Genomic DNA, 20,100 nt, shown 5'->3' on the forward strand with positions numbered 1-20,100 from the left:
CACTGTGCTAGGAGAAAGGGAGGTAAACCAGGCGGCCTTGGAGGAGTTCGAAATTACGAGAGAGGAGGTCAAGAGACACCTGCTGGATCTGGATGTTAGAAAGGCGGTTGGTCCAGATGGGATCTCACCATGGGTACTGAAAGAGTGTGCAGAGGCACTTTGCTTGCCACTCTCCATAGTGTATAGTAAATCACTAGAGACGGGAGACCTACCAGAAATATGGAAGACGGCGAATGTGGTCCCAATATACAAAAAGGGCGACAGACAAGAGGCACTGAACTACAGGCCAGTGTCCTTGACTTGTATACCATGCAAGGTGATGGAGAAGATCGTGAGAAAAAACCTGGTAACACATCTGGAGAGAAGGGACTTCGTGACAAATCGCCAACATGGATTCAGGGAGGGTAAATCTTGCCTTACAGGCTTGATAGAATTCTACGATCAGGTGACACAGATTAAGCAAGAAAGAGAGGGCTGGGCGGACTGCAATTTCTTGGATTGTCGGAAAGCCTTTGACACAGTACCGCATAAGAGGCTGGTACATAAGCTGGAGAGACAGGCATGTGTAGCTGGTAAGGTGCTCCAGTGGATAAGGGAGTATCTAAGCAATAGGAAGCAGAGAGTTACGTTGAGGGGTGAGACCTCCGATTGGCGTGAAGTCACCAGTGGAGTCCCACAGGGCTCTGTACTCGGTCCTATCTTGTTTCTGATATATGTAAATGATCTCCCGGAGGGTATCGATTCATTTCTCTCAATGTTTGCGGACGATGCTAAAATTATGAGAAGGATTAAAACAGAAGAGGACTGTTTGAGGCTTCAAGAAGACCTAGACAAGCTGAAGGAATGGTCGAACAAATGGTAGTTAGAGTTTAACCCAACCAAATGTAATGTAATGAAGATAGGTGTAGGGAGCAGGAGGCCAGATACAAGGTATCATCTGGGAGAGGAAATTCTTCAGGAGTCAGAGAAGGAAAAAGACTTGGGGGTTGATATCACGCCAGACCTGTCTCCTGCAGCACATATCAAGCGGATAACATCAGCGGCATATGCCAGGCTGGCCAACATACGAACGGCATTCAGAAACTTGTGTAAAGAATCATTCAGAACTTTGTATACCACATATGTCAGGCCAATCCTGGAGTATGCAGCCCCAGCATGGAGTCCATATCTAGTCAAGGATAAGACTAAACTGGAAAAGGTTCAAAGGTTTGCCACCAGACTAGTACCCGAGCTGAGAGGTATGAGCTACGAGGAGAGACTACGGGAATTAAACCTCACTTCGCTGGAAGACAGAAGAGTTAGAGGGGACATGATCACCACATTCAAGATTCTGAAGGGGATTGATAGGGTAGATAAAGACAGTCTATTTAACACAAGGGGAACACGCACAAGGGGACACAGGTGGAAACTGAGTGCCCAAATGAGCCACAGAGATATTAGAAAGAACTTTTTTAGTGTCAGAGTGGTTGACAAATGGAATGCATTAGGGGGTGATGTGGTGGAGGCTCACTCCATACACAGTTTCAAGTGTAGATATGACAGAGCCCGATAGGCTCAGGAATCTGTACACCTGTTGATTGACGGTTGAGAGGCGTGACCAAAGAGCCAGAGCTCAACCCCCGCAAACACAACTAGGTGAGTACACACACATTCACCTCCTATGCACCTCCAGCCCACATTTAACCCCCTCACCTTGTGACCCCCTAACACCTTCCCCCATCTCCCTCTCCCCCTCTTCTACCCCAAAACCCCCACCTACCCCCGATTCCCCCCTAACTAATACACCCTCTCTTCCACTCCCAGCACCCATGCTCCATTCTCATCTCAGCCCTCTGCCCTCATTATCCCTCTCCCCCCCCAACCTCTCAACCTCTATCTGACTCTCAGTCTCACTCTATTTCTCAACCCCCCTATGCTATTCAGACCCCTAACTTTCAGACCCATTATGCCCTTCCTACCCCCCCTAGATGCCCAGACCCCATTCGCCTACCAGGCACTCCCAGGCACCCCCCTATCACCCCCCCCCACTCACCCCCACAGCCCCCACTTGCCCCCCAGACACCCCCCAGTTCCCCCCAGACCCCTGGTGAAAGGGGGAACTCTGACACCCGAGTTTCCAAGAAGAGTCTCAAGGTTTGGTACACCAATGCTGATGGGGTAGCCAATAAAGCAGAAGAGATAAAAGAAAGAGTTAGTGAGGCAGACCCAGACATAGTGGCAATAGTGGAAACTAAAATAAATGGCATGATCTCGGATGCAATCTTTCCAGAGGGGTACCAGATGATAAGAAAAGAAAGGACACAGAGACAGGGAGGAGTGGCACTACTAATAAAGCGGAAATGGAAGTTTGATGAGCTGGAAAATCCGGGTACCAATGAAAGCACGAGTTTCATACATGGAACTCTGACAGTGGATGGGAAGAAGATCTTAATCTTGATACTCTACAATCCCCCACCAAACAGTAGAAGGCCCAGGCAGGAGTACGAGGACAGCAACAAGGCATGTATAGATGAACTGCAGAGGGCAGCAACTTTAGCGCATAGAATGAGAGCGAAGTTGCTGGTCATGGGGGACCTAAATCACGGAGAGATAGATTGGGAAACGAGGAATCCCCATGGCGGGGAGGAGACCTGGGGAGCGAAGCTGGTAGACGGTTTTGACAGGAATTTCCTAACACAGCATGTGAAAGAAGATACTAGGGAAAGAGGAGGGGATACGCCCAGCCTTTTTGATCTCATTTTCACCCAGAATGTAGAAGACATCGAGCAGTTGGAACATGAAATACCACTAGGAGCTAGTGACCATTGTGTCCTAGTCTTTGACTACATGATGGAGCTTAAAATTGTGACCAAAGGACAAGAGGTCCGGGAAAGGAGACTTGATTACAGAAAAGGGGACTACAGAAGGATAAGGGACTACCTGGGAGAAGTGCAGTGGGAGGAAGAACTTAGAGGAAAAACAGTGCAAGGTATGATGAACCAAGTCATATTGAATTGCAAGGAGGCTGAAGAGAGATTTATTCCAACAATAAAGGAAAAAAGCAGGAGGGAATATAATAACCCATGGTTTAATAGACAGTGTCAGGAAGCAAAGGTGAGAAGCAGGAGGGAGTGGAGGAAGTACAGAAGACAAAGGACAGAGGACAACAGGATTAGATGTAACAGAGCTAGGAATGATTACATTAACATAAGACGAGTGTCGGAAAGAAATTATGAGAATGATATTGCAGTCAAAGCGAAAAAGCAACCAAAATTACTACATAGCCATATAAGAAGGAAGATGTCGGTAAATGACCAAGTGACAAGACTGAGGAAAACAGAAGGGGCATATACAGAAAGCGACAAGGAAATCTGCGAGGTATTGAATGCAAAATTCCATGGAGTGTTCACAACCGAGCCTGAGCAGCTCCCATTGTTAGAAGAGATTACCCAAGATGAAAGACTATCAGATATAGAGGTGACAGCAGAGGATGTAATGAAACAGTTGACAACACTGGATGCAAATAAAGCTGTTGGACCAGACAAAGTATCACCGTGGATACTTAAAGAGGCAGCGCAGGCTCTCAGCGTGCCTCTGGCAATGATCTTTAATGAGTCACTTATGTCGGGAGAATTGCCCAGTTGCTGGAAGGAGGCAAATGTCGTACCGATTTTCAAAAAAGGCGATAGGGAGGAGGCACTTAACTACAGACCCGTATCACTGACAAGCATCCCCTGCAAAATACTTGAAAGAATAATTAGGCTAAGACTTGTTGAGCACCTGGAGAGCATTGGGTTTGTAAACAAGCACCAACATGGGTTCTGGACAGGGAAATCATGCCTAACAAACCTTTTAGAATTCTATGATAAAGTAACAAGGATAAGGCAGTACAGAGAAGGCTGGGCAGACTGCATATTTCTTGACTGCCAAAAGGCCTTTGATACGGTACCGCACATGAGACTGCTATACAAACTTGAGAGGCCGGCAGGAGTAAGCGGAAAGGCCCTAGTATGGGTGAAGAACTACCTAACAGGAAGGAGCCAGAGGGTAATGGTAAGGGGCGAGAAGTCGGACTGGCGAACAGTAACAAGTGGAGTACCTCAAGGATCGGTGCTGGGACCAATCCTCTTTCTAATTTACGTAAATGATATGTTTACAGGAGTGGAATCATACATGTCAATGTTTGCGGATGACGCAAAATTAATGAGAAGAGTTGTGACAGACGAGGATTGTAGGATCCTCCAAGAGGACTTAAACAGGCTGCAGAGATGGTCAGGGAAATGGCTACTGGAGTTTAACACCAGTAAATGTAAAGTTATGGAAATGGGATCAGGTGACAGGAGACCAAAGGGACAGTACACAATGAAGGGGAACAGCCTACCTGTAACGATTCGAGATAGAGACCTGGGAGTGGATGTGACACCTAATCTAACTCCTGAGGCACATATAAATAGGATAACGACAGCAGCGTACTCTACACTGGCGAAAATTAGAACTTCATTCAGAAACCTAAATGAGGAGGCTTTTAGGGCGCTTTACACTGCCTACGTGAGACCCGTCTTAGAGTATGCCGCGCCATCATGGAGCCCCCACCTGAAGAAACACATAAAGAAACTGGAGAAGGTTCAGAGGTTTGCGACGAGGCTTGTCCCAGAGTTACGAGGGATGGGATATGAAGAGCGGCTGAAGGAACTGAACCTTACGACACTAGAGAAAAGAAGGGAGAGAGGAGATATGATAGGGACATATAAAATACTCAGGGGAATTGACAAAGTGGAAATAGATGAAATGTTCACACGTAATAATAACAGAACGAGGGGACATGGGTGGAAACTGGAAACTCAGATGAGTCACAGAGATGTTAGGAAGTTTTCTTTTAGCGTGAGAGTAGTGGAAAAATGGAATGCACTTGGGGAACAGGTTGTGGAAGCAAATACTATTCATACTTTTAAAACTAGGTATGATAGGGAAATGGGACAGGAGTCATTGCTGTAAACAACCGATAGCTGGAAAGGCGGGATCCAAGAGTCCATGATCGATCCTGCAAGAACAAATAGGTGAGTACAAATAGGTGAGTACACACACACACACACACACACACACACACACACACACACACACACACACACACACACACACACACACACCGCACACACACACACACACACACACACCGCACACACACACACACCGCACACACACACACACACACACACACACACACACACACACACACACACACACACACACACACACACACACACACACACACACACACACACACACACACACACACACACACACACACACACACACACACACACACACACACACACACACACACACCACACCACACACACACACCACACACACACACACCACACACACACACAGCACACACACACACACACAGCACACACACACACCACACACACACACAGCACACACCACACACACACACCACACACACCACACACCACACACACACATCACACACACACACACACACACACACACACCACACACCCCACACACCCCACACACACACCACACACGCACACCGCGCGCACACACACACACACACACACACACACCGCACACACCTGGTCGCCACCTCCGCCCCCCCAGTCCCCTTCATCCCCCATACACACACACTCTCCTCTCTCTCTATCTCTTTATCTCTCTCTCTTATATATATATATATATATATATATATATATATATATATATATATATATATATATATATATATATATATATATATATATATATATATATATATATATATATATATATATTTATATATATATATATATGTTTCATTGAATATGACCGCATATTCTGTATTTATTATTTTCTGGTTTAGGGCTTCTATCCCTCTAACTATTTTCTTAGCATCAGGGCCAATTAAGCCCTGATGCTAAGAAAATAGTTAGAGGGATAGAAGCCCTAAACCAGAAAATAATAAATACAGAATATGCGGTCATATTCAATGAAACATGTTTGAAAGAAAACCTGCTGCCAGTATACACCAATATATATATATATATATATATATATATATATATATATATATATATATATATATATATATATATATATATATATATATATATATATATATATATATATATATATATATATATATATATATATGCGAACAAGCCAGAATGGTCCCCTGGACAATATGCAACTGAAAACTCACACCCCAGAAGTGACTCGAACCCATACTCCCAGAAGCAACGCAACTGGTATGTACAAGACGCCTTAATCCACTTGACCATCACGACCGGACATAATGAGGTGATAGCCGAGGCTATTTGAACCACCCCACCGCCGGCACTCGGATAGTTATCTTGGGCATAGGGGTGGTTCAAATAGCCTCGGCTATCACCTCATTATGTCCGGTCGTGATGGTCAAGTGGATTAAGGCGTCTTTTTGTGTTCCTCACGTGTGCCCCTAAGAATGAGGTGATTTGGTAAAATGCTATGCCCAAGATAACTATCCGAGTGCCGGCGGTGGGGTGGTTCAAATAGCCTCGGCTATCACCTCATTATGTCCGGTCGTGATGGTCAAGTGGATTAAGGCGTCTTGTACATACCAGTTGCGTTGCTTCTGGGAGTATGGGTTCGAGTCACTTCTGGGGTGTGAGTTTTCAGTTATATATATATATATATATATATATATATATATATATATATATATATATATATATATATATATATATATATATATATATATATATATATATGTTGTACCTAGTAGCCAGAACGCACTTCTCAGCCTACTATGCAAGGCCCGATTTGCCTTATAAGCCAAGTTTTCATGAATTAATATATTTTCTGTAATTTTTTTCTTATGAAATGATAAAGCTACCTATTTCATTATGTATGAGGTCAATTTTTTTTTATTGGAGTTAAAATTAACGTAGATATATGACCGAACCTAACCAACCCTACCTAACCTAACCTAACCTAACCTATCTTTATAGGTTAGGTTAGGTTAGGTAGCCGAAAATGTTAGGTTAGGTTAGGTAGGTTAGGTAGTCGAAAAAACATTAATTCATGAAAACTTGGCTTATTAGGCAAATTGGGCCTTGAATAGTAGGCCGAGAAGTGCGTTCTGGCTACTAGGTACGACATATATATATATATATATATATATATATATATATATATATATATATATATATATATATATATATATATATATAATAAACATGACAGCCAGAGGTAACAGGGGAACAGGGAAAAGCCAAGGTGACGAAATGAAGGAAATGTTCGCCCAGTTTCTGGAGGACATCAAGAGTGAGATGCAGGAAATGAAGAATGAAATAAGCAACCTAAAAAGAGAGCTGACAGCAGCAAAGGAGGAGATTAGAGCCCTCAAAGAGAACAGTATCAATGCTGAGATGAAGATAACCACCCAGGGAGAAGATGGTAATAGTATTTTGGAAGAGAATGCCACAATAAAAGCAACATTTGCGGAAATACTAAAAAAAATAACTCTGAAGTAATGACTGCAGTGATGGAGGTGGCCATGAAAGCAGCCACCTCACAGGAAGTGGCACGCTCCACTAGCCAGCTGCTGGAAAGGAAAAGATCAGTGATAGCTGTGGGTATTAAAGAGCAGGAAGGCTCTAATAGGAAAGAGTGGAATGATAAGGACAAAGCGGCAGTGAATGAAATACTGAAGGCACTAGACATGGAAGGGGCTGAGCATAGCATTGAGAAGGTTTACAGGCTAGGCTGGTACAAAAAAGACCGAGACCGTGTGTTAATAAAGATAGTGTTTGCAAACGAGAACACAAAGGAGATGATTCTAACAAAGAAAAGCCACCTGCAACATGTGGGAGAATTAAAAAAAGTATTCCTCCAGAGGGACATGATGAGGGAGGAGAGAGCCATGGCGGCAGAAGCAACAAAGAAGCGCAAGGCGAGAGGGAAAAACCAGGAAATCACAGCTCCCAACACATCACCCCAGAGGCGAGGGGAAAACCCACAACCAGCTACCCAGTAACACCAGCAGGGAGGACAACCCCACCACCCTCTGCATAGAAACCCCCTCCTACCCCAAACCCTCCCTGCCCCCACTCAGATACCCAGCCAAATCTCTCTCCCCCCACACCCAATCCCCACCCTTCTACCCCTCCCCTCCTCCCACCCAGTCCCCTCTCCCACCCTTTCCTTCCTGTCCTTCCTCCCCTTTCACCCCATACCCTCCCTGTCCCTCCCCCTTCACTTGACCCCCACCCCTCATCCCAGCATCCTCTGCAACCCTGTTATCCACCTCACAAATCCTCACACCCATGGAACAGCTTCCCCCACCACCAGAACACTCGCCAAGGAGGAAATTTGAGAAGGGACAGAAGAAAGTGAGCCTCAGGGCAATGTACACTAACAAAGATGGAATTACAAATAAAGCAAATGAACTTGGAGAATGGGTACTAGAGGAAAACCAGACATAATAGCTCTCACAGAAACAAAGCTAACAAAAACCATAACAAATGCAGTGTTCCCACAGGACTATTACGTTATGAGGAGAGAGAGAGAAGAGGTGGTGGTGGTGTAGCCCTGCTGGTAAGAAAAGGCTGGGATTTTCAGGAGATGGTTGTTCAGGGATGTGAAGGTTTCAGTGACTACATAACAGGTACAATAACAACTGGAGGGCAAAAAATTATAGTCGTAGTCATATATAATCCACCACCAAATGACAGAAGACCCAGACAGGAATATGATAGAAACAACATGGCCACGATTAACATAATAGAGGGAGCAGCTTCTGTTGCTAGCAGGAATGGATCTGGACTACTAAGACTACTTATGGGAGACTTCAACCATGGGAAGATAGATTGGGAGAACAGAGACCCACATGGGGGACCAGAAACATGGAGAGCTAAGCTGCTGGACGTGGCAACAAGAAACTTTCTAAGCCAGCACATCAAGGAACCAACAAGAATGAGAGAATATGAACCAGCAATGCTTGATTTGATATTTACCCTAAATGGGTAGGATATAAGGGAAGTCAAGATGGAAGCACCCTTGGGAATGAGTGATCACAGTGTATTGAACATTGAGTACCTGGTAGAGCTAGGAATTATCTCCCCCCAAAAAGAACTAGGAAACAAAAGGCTGGCATACCGAAAGGGAAATTGAGGAGATGAGAAGTTTCCTAAGAGAAATCCCTTGGGACACAGACCTCAGAGCTAAGTCTGTACAAGAGATGATGGACTATGTCACCCAAAAGTGTCAGGAGGTAGTAAGCAGATACATCCTGGCCCTAAAGAAAAAATCCGAGAAGCAGAAGAAGAATCCATGGTATAATAGGGCATGTATGGAAGCAAATAAACTGAACAAAAGGGCGTGGAGGAACTTCCGGAATAACAGAACACCAGAAAGCAGAGAGAGATACCGGAGAACCAGGAATGAGTACGTCAGGGTGAGAAAGTAGCAGAGAAAAATTATGAAAATGATATAGCAAACAAAGTCAAGACCGAACGAAAGCTACTCCGCAGTCACATCAGAAGAAAAACAGTGAAAGAACAGGTAGTGAAACTTAGAACAGGCGAGGACAGGTATAAAGAGAATGATAGAGGTGTGTGAAGAACTCAACAAGAGGTTCCAGGAGGTCTTCACAACAGAACAAGGTGAGATCACTGTGCTAGGAGAAAGGGAAGTAAACAAGGCAGCCTTGGAAGGGTTCGAAATTATGAGAGAGGAGGTAAAGAGAGACCTGCTGGATCTGGATGTTAAAAAGGCTCTTGGTCCAGACGGGATCTCGCCATGGGTACTGAAAGAGTGTGCAGAGGCACTTTGCTTGCCACTCTCCATAGTGTATAGTAGGTCACTGGAGATGGGAGACCTACCAGAAATATGGAAGACGGCGAATGTGGTCCCAATATTCAAAAAGGGCGACAGGCCTGAGGCACTGAACTACAGGCCAGTGTCCTTGACTTGTATACCATGCAAGGTGATGGAGAAGATCGTGAAAAAACCTGGTATCACATCTGGAGAGAAGGGACTTCGTGACAAATCGCCAACATGGGTTCAGGGAGGGTAAATCTTGCCTGACTGGCTTAATAGAATTCTATGACCAGGTGACAAAGATTAAGCAAGAAAGAGAGGGCTGGGTGGACTGCATTTTCTTGGATTGTCGGAAAGCCTTTGACACAGTACCGCATAAGAGGCTGGTACATAAGCTGGAGAGACAGGCAGGTGTAGCTGGTAAGGTGCTCCAGTGGATAAGGGAGTACCTAAGCAATAGGAAGCAAAGAGTTACGGTGAGGGGTGAGACCTCCGATTGGCGTAAAGTCACCAGTGGAGTCCCACAGGGCTCTGTACTCAGTCCTATCTTGTTTCTGATATATGTAAATGTTCTCCCGGAGGGTATAGATTCATTTCTCTCAATGTTTGCGGACGATGCCAAAATTATGAGACGGGTTAAGACAGAAGAGGACTGTTTGAGGCTTCAAGAAGACCTAGACAAGCTGAAGGAATGGTCGAACAAATGGTTGTTAGTGTTTAACCCAACTAAATGTAATGTAATGAAGATAGGTGTAGGGAGCAGGAGGCCAGATACAAGGTATCATCTGGGAGAGGAAATTCTTCAGGAGTCAGAGAAAGAAAAAGACTTGGGGATTGATATCACGCCAGACCTGTCTCCTGCAGCCCATATCAAGAGGATAACATCAGCGGCATATGCCAGGCTGGCCAACATACGAACGACATTCAGAAACTTGTGTAATGAATCATTCAGAACTTTGTATACCACATATGTCAGGCCAATCCTGGAGTATGCAGCCCCAGCATGGAGTCCATATCTAGTCAAGGATAAGACTAAACTGGAAAAGGTTCAAAGGTTTGCCACCAGACTAATACCCGAGCTGAGAGGTATGAGCTACGAGGAGAGACTACGGGAATTAAACCTCACTTCGCTGGAAGACTGAAGAGTTAGGGGGGACATAATCACCACATTCAAGATTCTGAAGGGAATTGATAGGGTAGATAAAGACAGGCTATTTAACACAAGGGGAACACGCACAAGGGGACACAGGTGGAAACTGAGTGCCCAAATGAGCCACAGAGATATTAGAAAGAACTTTTTTAGTGTCAGAGTGGTTGACAAATGGAATGCATTAGGAAGTAATGTGGTGGAGGCTGACTCCATACACAGTTTCAAGTGTAGATATGATAGAGCCCAATAGGCTCAGGAATCTGTACACCTGTTGATTGACGGTTGAGTTGTGGGACCAAAGAGCTACAGCTCAACCCCCGCAAACACAACTAGGTGAGCGCGCGCGCGCGCGCGCACACACGCACACACACACACACACACACACACACACACACACACACACACACACACACACACACACACACACACACACACACACACACACACACACACACACACACACAGGAAAGAGAAGGGTGGGCCGACTGCATTTTCCTGGATTGCCAAAAAGCCTTCGACACAGTACCCCATAAAAGGCTGTTAAAAAAGTTGGAGCAACAGGCAGGAGTAAAAGGGAAGGTGCTCCAGTGGATAAGGGAGTACTTAAGCAACAGGAAACAGCGAGTAACGGTGAGGGGGAAGACATCAGAGTGGCGAGATGTCACCAGCGGAGTCCCACAGGGCTCAGTACTTGGACCCATCCTGTTTCTAATATATGTGAACGATCTTCCAGAGGGTATAGACTCATTCCTCTCGATGTTTGCTGATGATGCAAAAATTATGAGAAGAATCAAGACGGATGAAGATAGGCAGAGACTACAGGATGACCTGGATAAACTGGAGGAATGGTCTAGAAAATGGCTGCTGAAGTTCAACTCTGGAAAGTGTAAGGTGATGAAATTAGGCGAAGGGAGCAGGAGGCTGAACACAAGGTATCATCTGGGAGGGGAAATCCTGCAAGAATCAAATAGAGAGAAGGATCTGGGGGTTGATATCACACCGAACCTGTCCCCAGAGGCCCACATCAAAAGAATATCATCAGCGGCATATGCTAGACTGGCCAACATAAGAACTGCCTTCAGAAACTTGTGTAAGGAATCTTTCAGAACCCTGTATACCACTTATGTAAGACCAATCCTGGAGTATGCAGCTCCAGCCTGGAGTCCATACCTAGTTAAACACAAGACAAAGTTAGAGAAGATTCAGCGGTATGCCACCAGGCTCGTCCCGGAACTGAGAGGATTGAGCTACGAGGAAAGGCTAAAGGAGCTGAACCTCACATCCCTGGAAAACAGAAGAGTAAGGGGAGACATGATAACCACCTACAAAATTCTCAGGGGAATTGACAGGGTGGACAAAGACAAACTCTTCAGCACGGGTGGGACACGAACAAGGGGACACAGGTGGAAACTTAGTACCCAGATGAGCCACAGAGACGTTAGAAAGAATTTTTTCAGTGTCAGAGTAGTTAATAAATGGAATGCACTAGGAAGTGATGTGGTGGAGGCTGACTCCATACACAGTTTCAAATGTAGGTATGATAGAGCCCAGTAGGCTCAGGAATCTGTACACCAGTTGATTGACAGTTGAGAGGCGGGACCAAAGAGCCAAAGCTCAACCCCCGCAAGCACAATTAGGTGAGTACACACACACACACACACACACACACACACACACACACTCACACACACACACCCCTTTAGGGACCTCGTAGCCTGGTGGATAGCGCGCAGGACTCGTAATTCTGTGGCGCGGGTTCGATTCCCGCACGAGGCAGAAACAAATGGGCAAAGTTTCTTTCACCCTAAGTGCCCCTGTTACCTAGCAGTAAATAGGTACCTGGGAGTTAGTCAGCTGTCACGGGCTGCTTCCTGGGGTGTGTGTGTGTGTGTGGTGTGGAAAAAAAAAATAGTAGTTAGTAAACAGTTGATTGACAGTTGAGAGGCGGGCCGAAAGAGCAAAGCTCAACCCCCGCAAAAACACAACTAGTAAACACACACACTCACACACACTCACACTCACACTCACACTCACACTCTCTGCTGAAGACGGGGGCGAGTTCTTGATTAAAATGGGCTTAATCATATTATTTTTTTAATCAATAGATTGATATTCAAGTACTCAAGAACTGGGGAAAGATTAGCTCGTTGTTCAATGTAACACAAGCGAATTTCTTATTTCCGCTTTAGCTTTGGGGGGTATGATAGCAGTGTTGGAAACATCTAACACTTTATTACTAATATTCAGTACCTTAAACTATTCGATTACTGTAATATATTTTTACTAACACTAACCAGTAGAGTAGTGAAATTAACATCATTTAATTAACTCATATTAACGCCTCATTTCCCCAGAAATTCTAGTCACGTGTTGCATCAGATCACAAGACAAAAGGGAAAATATTTACATTCATGAACTATATTAAATTCTCCCTATTTCACATTCTTTAATGAGTATTATTATTTAATAACTCTCTTGCATAAATATACTTCGTGAATTAAAGCAGATAATACGTTTATATTCGTTTATATAGTATTGTTTATTATCTGGTAATAATTCTTACAATTACGAATTGATATTCCAGCTCATTCACATGAATTTATATCCAGCACTCTCATTTTGAACAACGTTCGTTTAATTATTAAGAAATGAGAATTTGAACATTTTCAAATAAGACAAATTAATTCTCTAATTCCTGGTAGCCTTTAGTTCCTATAAACCGGGATAGTAATTAAATCATAGATAATATTAAGTGCGCCATAGCACGACTGGGCATGCAGGAGCCACCTGGGAAGGAGGAAGGACTGGTAAGCGAAGCCATTAAGCTAGAGATTGTCTGGAAGGTGTTCAAATTGCTGCCTCATCAACCCACCATCCGTTACACTACAGACGCTAGGAGGACGAGACTGCTTCATCATATCATAGACATCAGTATCGGCAAATCTACAAGTCCATTTCCCTTGTTTTTTGTGATCACATTTAACATAATAGGGACGACGATTTGTCGTTATGCTGCACGCCCATTAAAAATAACCAGGAAGTGTATTTACATGGCTTTACCACATCTAATTTAGAAAGTAAAGTAATTATCAAAAGAAGACACCAAACCGGGAAGGCTATGTAGCACCATCAAAGTGCGAAATAATGAAAGGGCGCTAAATATCACCAAGAATGCCAATACGAGAACAAAAACGCATAAGGCGAACGATATCAAAAGTATCAGATTCACCTAGAATTCTATCGAGGGACAGGTGACCGCGGGGGACGGTCGGAAAGTAAGACACACGCTCCTCCTGGAAGTCAAGACATTCAACAAGGATATGCACAACTGTAAGAGGGACAAGGAAGTTTGGACAATAAGGAGCAGGGCGGCGCTCCATTAAGTGACCGTGGGTTAAGCGAGTATGGCCAATCTGGAGCCTTGCTAAAGCAGTTTCCCACCGCCAGTTACGGTGGTAGGAGGAAGGCCACGGAGACACACTACGCTGAGAGTACGCAGCTTGTTACTAACTACAGAGGATCAACAACCCTGTCAACGGGCAAGGATGGAGGAATGAATAACAGGATAAAAGTCGGAATAAGGAATACCTTTACGGGGTGAGAATAGCTTGAGCTACCTCATCCCTTTGTGTGTATTTTACCTCAATAAACTTATTTCAATTTCAATTTCAATTTCAATTTCAATTTACGGGAGATGGGACAAGAACAGATAGCTTCCTTAGCGGCAGGATGCGCACGCTCATATATACACCAATATGGCTGGGAACCCAGCATCTAATTTAGAAATATGTGGTATTATAACTCTCTAGGTAATTTCTACATACTACTCACCTTTAGCTTGGAATTGCTGATAAAAAGGAATATATGATGCTGCCTCGATCAAGTGTTCCCAGGATAGCCTGATGAAACAAGTTTTTCGTGACGAATATATCCCAATGCATGCTAGCTTTCCTTCATACTGTTAAGCTGTTATTTCGTTCTTGTAGTTTGTAGAATATTATATTTTATTAATCCAAAGATTTTAAATAATCTCCAATATTTCATGTGTGTTAACGTTAATTTATTTGTACTTGAAATGCTTTAATTTATCTGTACTAATCAAACCCCTCAGTGTGTGGATGGATTTAGCTTCGTAATTTATAATGACTACAGTTTATTTATTATACAGTAAGATTTCCATCATACTTATATAAGAGATCCATAAGCACTGGTTCTTCAAATATTTCCTTTTCTTAATGATGGTCCTCGAAAGATTTCATGAGATTTATTACCAATATCTTGGAGCCAATTCCCCACAAGCAGAACGTATAAACATAGCTCTCTCTGAAGAGAGAAACATGTTCAAGGGTATCGTAACCACATCACATATTATAAATATATTTTGGCAATTTTTTCATAAAAAATTGAATGATGCAGGAAACGCTCGAAAGTATTGTTCACTTAACTTTATGATGATTAAATTAAAAATTAACATTTTCATATAAACATTGTATCTGAAATACCTGCAATCTTTGACTCTGTCCCTTGGGGACATCCTGGCTGCCTCAAGGTCAGGTAACCTTATGACTGCGACTGCTTACCACTTGTGGTTGTCATTGCGTCCTTTTATATTTGTTTAATAATTTCCTCTTTGGTAGCCACTAAACTTCTTAGGTTGTCATCTGCACATTCTATGTAGATTTTTTCTGCTGCATTAATAAATTTCTTTGGTACTTTCTTATAGTTTCGTAATTTAAATTATTTTCTTTATCAGTTATTTGACTTATTTTTTAATTACCATGTGTTGTCTGTAACCTGTGTTTCATCTGGTGAAACACTGAAGGCTTTCTTTGCTTGCCCTGCAATACGTACTTTTTTATCTTAAATATGTCATTATTCGTTTGTATTGAGCCTTCTGTTTTCTGATTAGGTTCTTTAGTGCCATGGTTATTAATTTTGGGTCACTACTATTTAAAATCCGCAATCTATAGCGTACCACGTTCCTGGGCTTTATTTGTAATTTTTTAAATAAAAACATTACATCATAATCCAGTAACCACCTCAGGTAAACAAGACAAGGCCCAAGAACTGCCCAACTCCCATGTTCAGGTCTGCCAAATTTAAAATTCCCAAGGAACCCCTAAATATATGAATCAGATGTGAGAAAAATCTTGCACCTAAAGTTTCAACAAATAACTTTTTCGTGTCTTAAGTTAATTTCCTCATGATCACTGTTGCCTAACTCACTCCCTTTTAAGATGCTACTTATCAGTGTCTCCCTGTTACACAAGTCTATATTATCTTACTGTGTTGGCACAATATTATTTTGTTTAATGAAGCAGTCATAAATTTAAAACTAATTTCCTGAATAGCAAATAAAGTTTATTATACTCAAATTAGTCGGTGTTTGTTAGACACCAATTTTGGTGTTTACTGATGTTTATTGTTTGTTTGGGGAGCCGGTGGCTGAGCGAACAGAACACTGGGCGCGTGATCCTGTGGCCCCGGGTTCGATCCCGGGTGCCGGAGAGAAACAATGGGCAGAGTTTATTTCACCCTGATACCCCTGTTACCTAGCAGTAAATAGGTACCTGGGTGTTAGTCAGCTGTCACGGGCTGCTTCCTGGGGGTGGACGCCTGGTCGAGGACCGGGCCGCGGGGACACTAAGCCCCCAAATTATCTCAAGATAGGAGACCTAGATGCTTTAGATATTAGTTACCATAAAATCTATTCTTCCCTCTTAAGGTTTGATGGATTGTGTGTATTTTCTATTATTAGGTAGATCATTTTCCATTTAATTCTCCCAACAGTTTGCTGAGCAAAATTTTCAGTCCCACTCTCACACTGCATTTAATACTTAGACGTATTGCCACGGCCCATCCTCGACCGAAATATATTAGTGTAAAATAATTGGCATCCTCTATATTAATTGTTCCGTGTTTTCCTCATACATTGAGGTTTGTTAGTGTTTTCATTTACTTTTGTCTGTCGTAAACTGAAACCCAGATTCGTTTTGAATACAATATTTACTCTACTGTATATCATTAGCCTCTTGAAATTGTTAAGTTTATACAATCTATTTTTCCCCACCTAGACCCTTGAGGTGTACCAATAGGTTTGTACTAGAAATTGGTAACTCTTGGCAATAAACGCCCTAGACAAACCTGCCCATCATCTACAACTCATAACCTCTAAGTTCCTAACCCCGAATCATCACAACACTCCACACCCGGTTACTCTCATACAATACTCACACATTGCAGACTCGACTGGAGTTAACAAGATCACATCGGGTCCCCACATTAGGCTGGTGTCTGTCACTGCCACAAGCAGATAAAGAGGAATACTTGATGAAACCTCGGCTTCCACAAGACTGCCCTCCAGCTGGTCATAGTCTTCACCTCCACACCCAGCATCCCAAGGACGCTATAATTACATTAAATGTTTATTTGTTTCCAAGAACTTTGGATCAACCTTTGTGACCTTTTCGCTGTAACATTGGCTTACGTGACCTAAGGCTGTCTTAATCTTTGACCACACCTCGGTGTGACCACAAGCCGACTTCTCGTGTCTATTACTCATTTTCCTCCACCATTTGATAAGTGATGTAGTTCTTGATTCACTACCTCGTACTTTTTCCTATGTTGTATATTGCAACAGTACATCGACTTAATTAACGTTGAAGCGGCTACAACAGCAGCCATAGCTTCCAATGGCCATAACCATATCACTATTACTGTGATGCCTACAGCAGTCCTACGTACTTTGCAAAAGCTGCCACACGCCTACCATGAAAAGTATATCGATTAACTAGCATACATGGTGTTCTTGCTAATGCAAACTTTCCAATTATGCATTAATGGAATTGCATTACTCGTATAATACCTTTGTCATTACAACTATATTTAAATTCCTATTTGTTTCTAGCTCAGTATATTTTGTTTACCGAGATGCAGACAGTGGGCTTGATCATATTGAGTCATACTATTTCTTATTAACTTTATCCCTTGCCCGCGGAGAATATACCCAAACACTTGCAATTGTAGAGCAGAGGGTTTTGCCTAACCAGCTCATGTGCCAACATCCCAACACATGTCCAAATTTTTGTTGTGATGCTCAGCTTTTCTTCTTAGTTACCGCACATGGTCTTATCCCATTCAACTCGAGTGGTTCTATGTTTTAACCAGTGTTCATTTCTTTGACGTCCTTTGCTGCCTTAACTCAATTGATCCACCACTAGCCAGCTATCTCGATGGCGCTTTTCCTTTGGATCCTTGCGAGACACCTTGCCCTCCATTATGGTTTCATCTGCTTCATTAGCCTGTCAATATCTGCCCTAATCTCCTGGCAGTGCACACAGGGCCATTGTGTGTGCCATTATTCCAAGAATAATTACTCGCCAGACAATGACACACGACTGCATTTGACTAGAGCGTATTTACACAATCCTGAGCTTTTATTTATATTTCAAATTTAGTACTGTACTTGGATGGCGTTCTGGAAGTTTTTACTCCCCAAGCACGGCCGGAGGACCAGGCTTGACACATGAGCCCTTGGTTCAGCAGGCTATTACTTGGAGCGGCCCACTGGTCTACATATCCACCACAGCCCGGTTGGTCCTGCACTTCTTGAAGAAAACTGTCTAGTTTTCTCTTGAAGACGTCCACGTTTGTCCCGGCAATATTTCTTATGCTCGCTGGGAGTATGTTGAACAATCGTGAACATCTGACGTTTATACAATGTTCTCTGATTGTGCCTTTGGGCCTACTCTTCAATGATTCTAATCTGAATTTTCCTTTCATGTCGTTAACACAGTGTTATTTCAACCCGTCCTCTTAAAAATAACGTCGCTTTTCGCTTGTATGCGCGCTATGACCAAAAGTGGACGTAATTTGAAATGAAAAGTGGCGTACTGTCCCGTTTTCTGTTTGATTAGTCCGGCGTACTCGGAAAGGTCAGGAGAGGAAACTTTCAATTAACATTTTTCATAAATTTTTGAAACTGAGAATTTCCTGCCACCTAACCTACCAAAGGATCCTTAACTTATTGTTGTTGAAAAAAAATTAGAAATTTATTTTAATTTTTTTTAATTTTCATATTACGTCCACTTTCGGCCATACGAGCAAACGGCCAAAATCGATGTTATTTTTAAGAGAACAGGTTGGTTATTTTACTGGGATTTGGGAGCTGCCTCTCCAATATTTTCGATGTGTATATTATTTGATACCTCGCTCATCTCCTTTCTAGGGAGAACATTTACAGCGCTTAGAGACGATCCCAATAAATTAGGTGCTTTATCGTGTCTCTTTATGACACTTGTTTTCTGTATTCCCTCTTTTAGCAATCTCTCCTGCTCATAAGGAGGAAGCGAATATCGAACAGTATTAATGACGGACAGCAGGAGTGATGTGAATAGTACAACCATTGTGAGGGGATCCCTGGATTTGACGTTTCTCATAATCCGTCCCATCATTTTTCTGGATTATGGTAAATTTGCTTTGTTATGCTCCCTGTTGGGATCGATCTGTCGATTACTTAAACCAAAACATTTAATTTAGTCTTTTCTAGTGTATAGTTACTCTGATAACTATAGTGTATATATATATATATATATATATATATATATATATATATATATATATATATGTCGTACCTAGTAGCCAGAACGCACTTCTCAGCCTACTATGCAAGGCCCGATTTGCCAAATAAGCCTAGTTTTCATGAATTAATGTTTTTTCGTCTACCTAACCTAACCTAACGTTTTCGGCTACCTAACCTAACCTAACCTATAAAGATAGGTTAGGTTAGGTTAGGTAGGGTTGGTTAGGTTCGGTCACATATCTACGTTAATTTTAACTCCAATAAAAAAAATTGACCTCATACATAATGAAATGGGTAGCTTTATCATTTCATAAGAAAAAAATTAGAGAAAATATATTAATTCAGGAAAACTTGGCTTATTAGGCAAATCGGGCCTTGAATAGTAGGCTGAGAAGTGAGTTCTGGCTACTAGGTACGACATATATATATATATATATATATATATATGACAATGTCAGACCACGAAGGAAAATGAAACAGGAAATTTCCTTAAGTACTTTCGTATATTAAATACATCTTCAGAAGGTCATTTTACAGATCGAGTGATGGGTATAAATAGGCAGGAGAGAGTGGTGAAGTAAGGTGA

Source organism: Procambarus clarkii, chromosome 9 (assembly GCF_040958095.1).
Source record: "Procambarus clarkii isolate CNS0578487 chromosome 9, FALCON_Pclarkii_2.0, whole genome shotgun sequence".
NCBI lineage: Eukaryota > Metazoa > Arthropoda > Malacostraca > Decapoda > Cambaridae > Procambarus > Procambarus clarkii.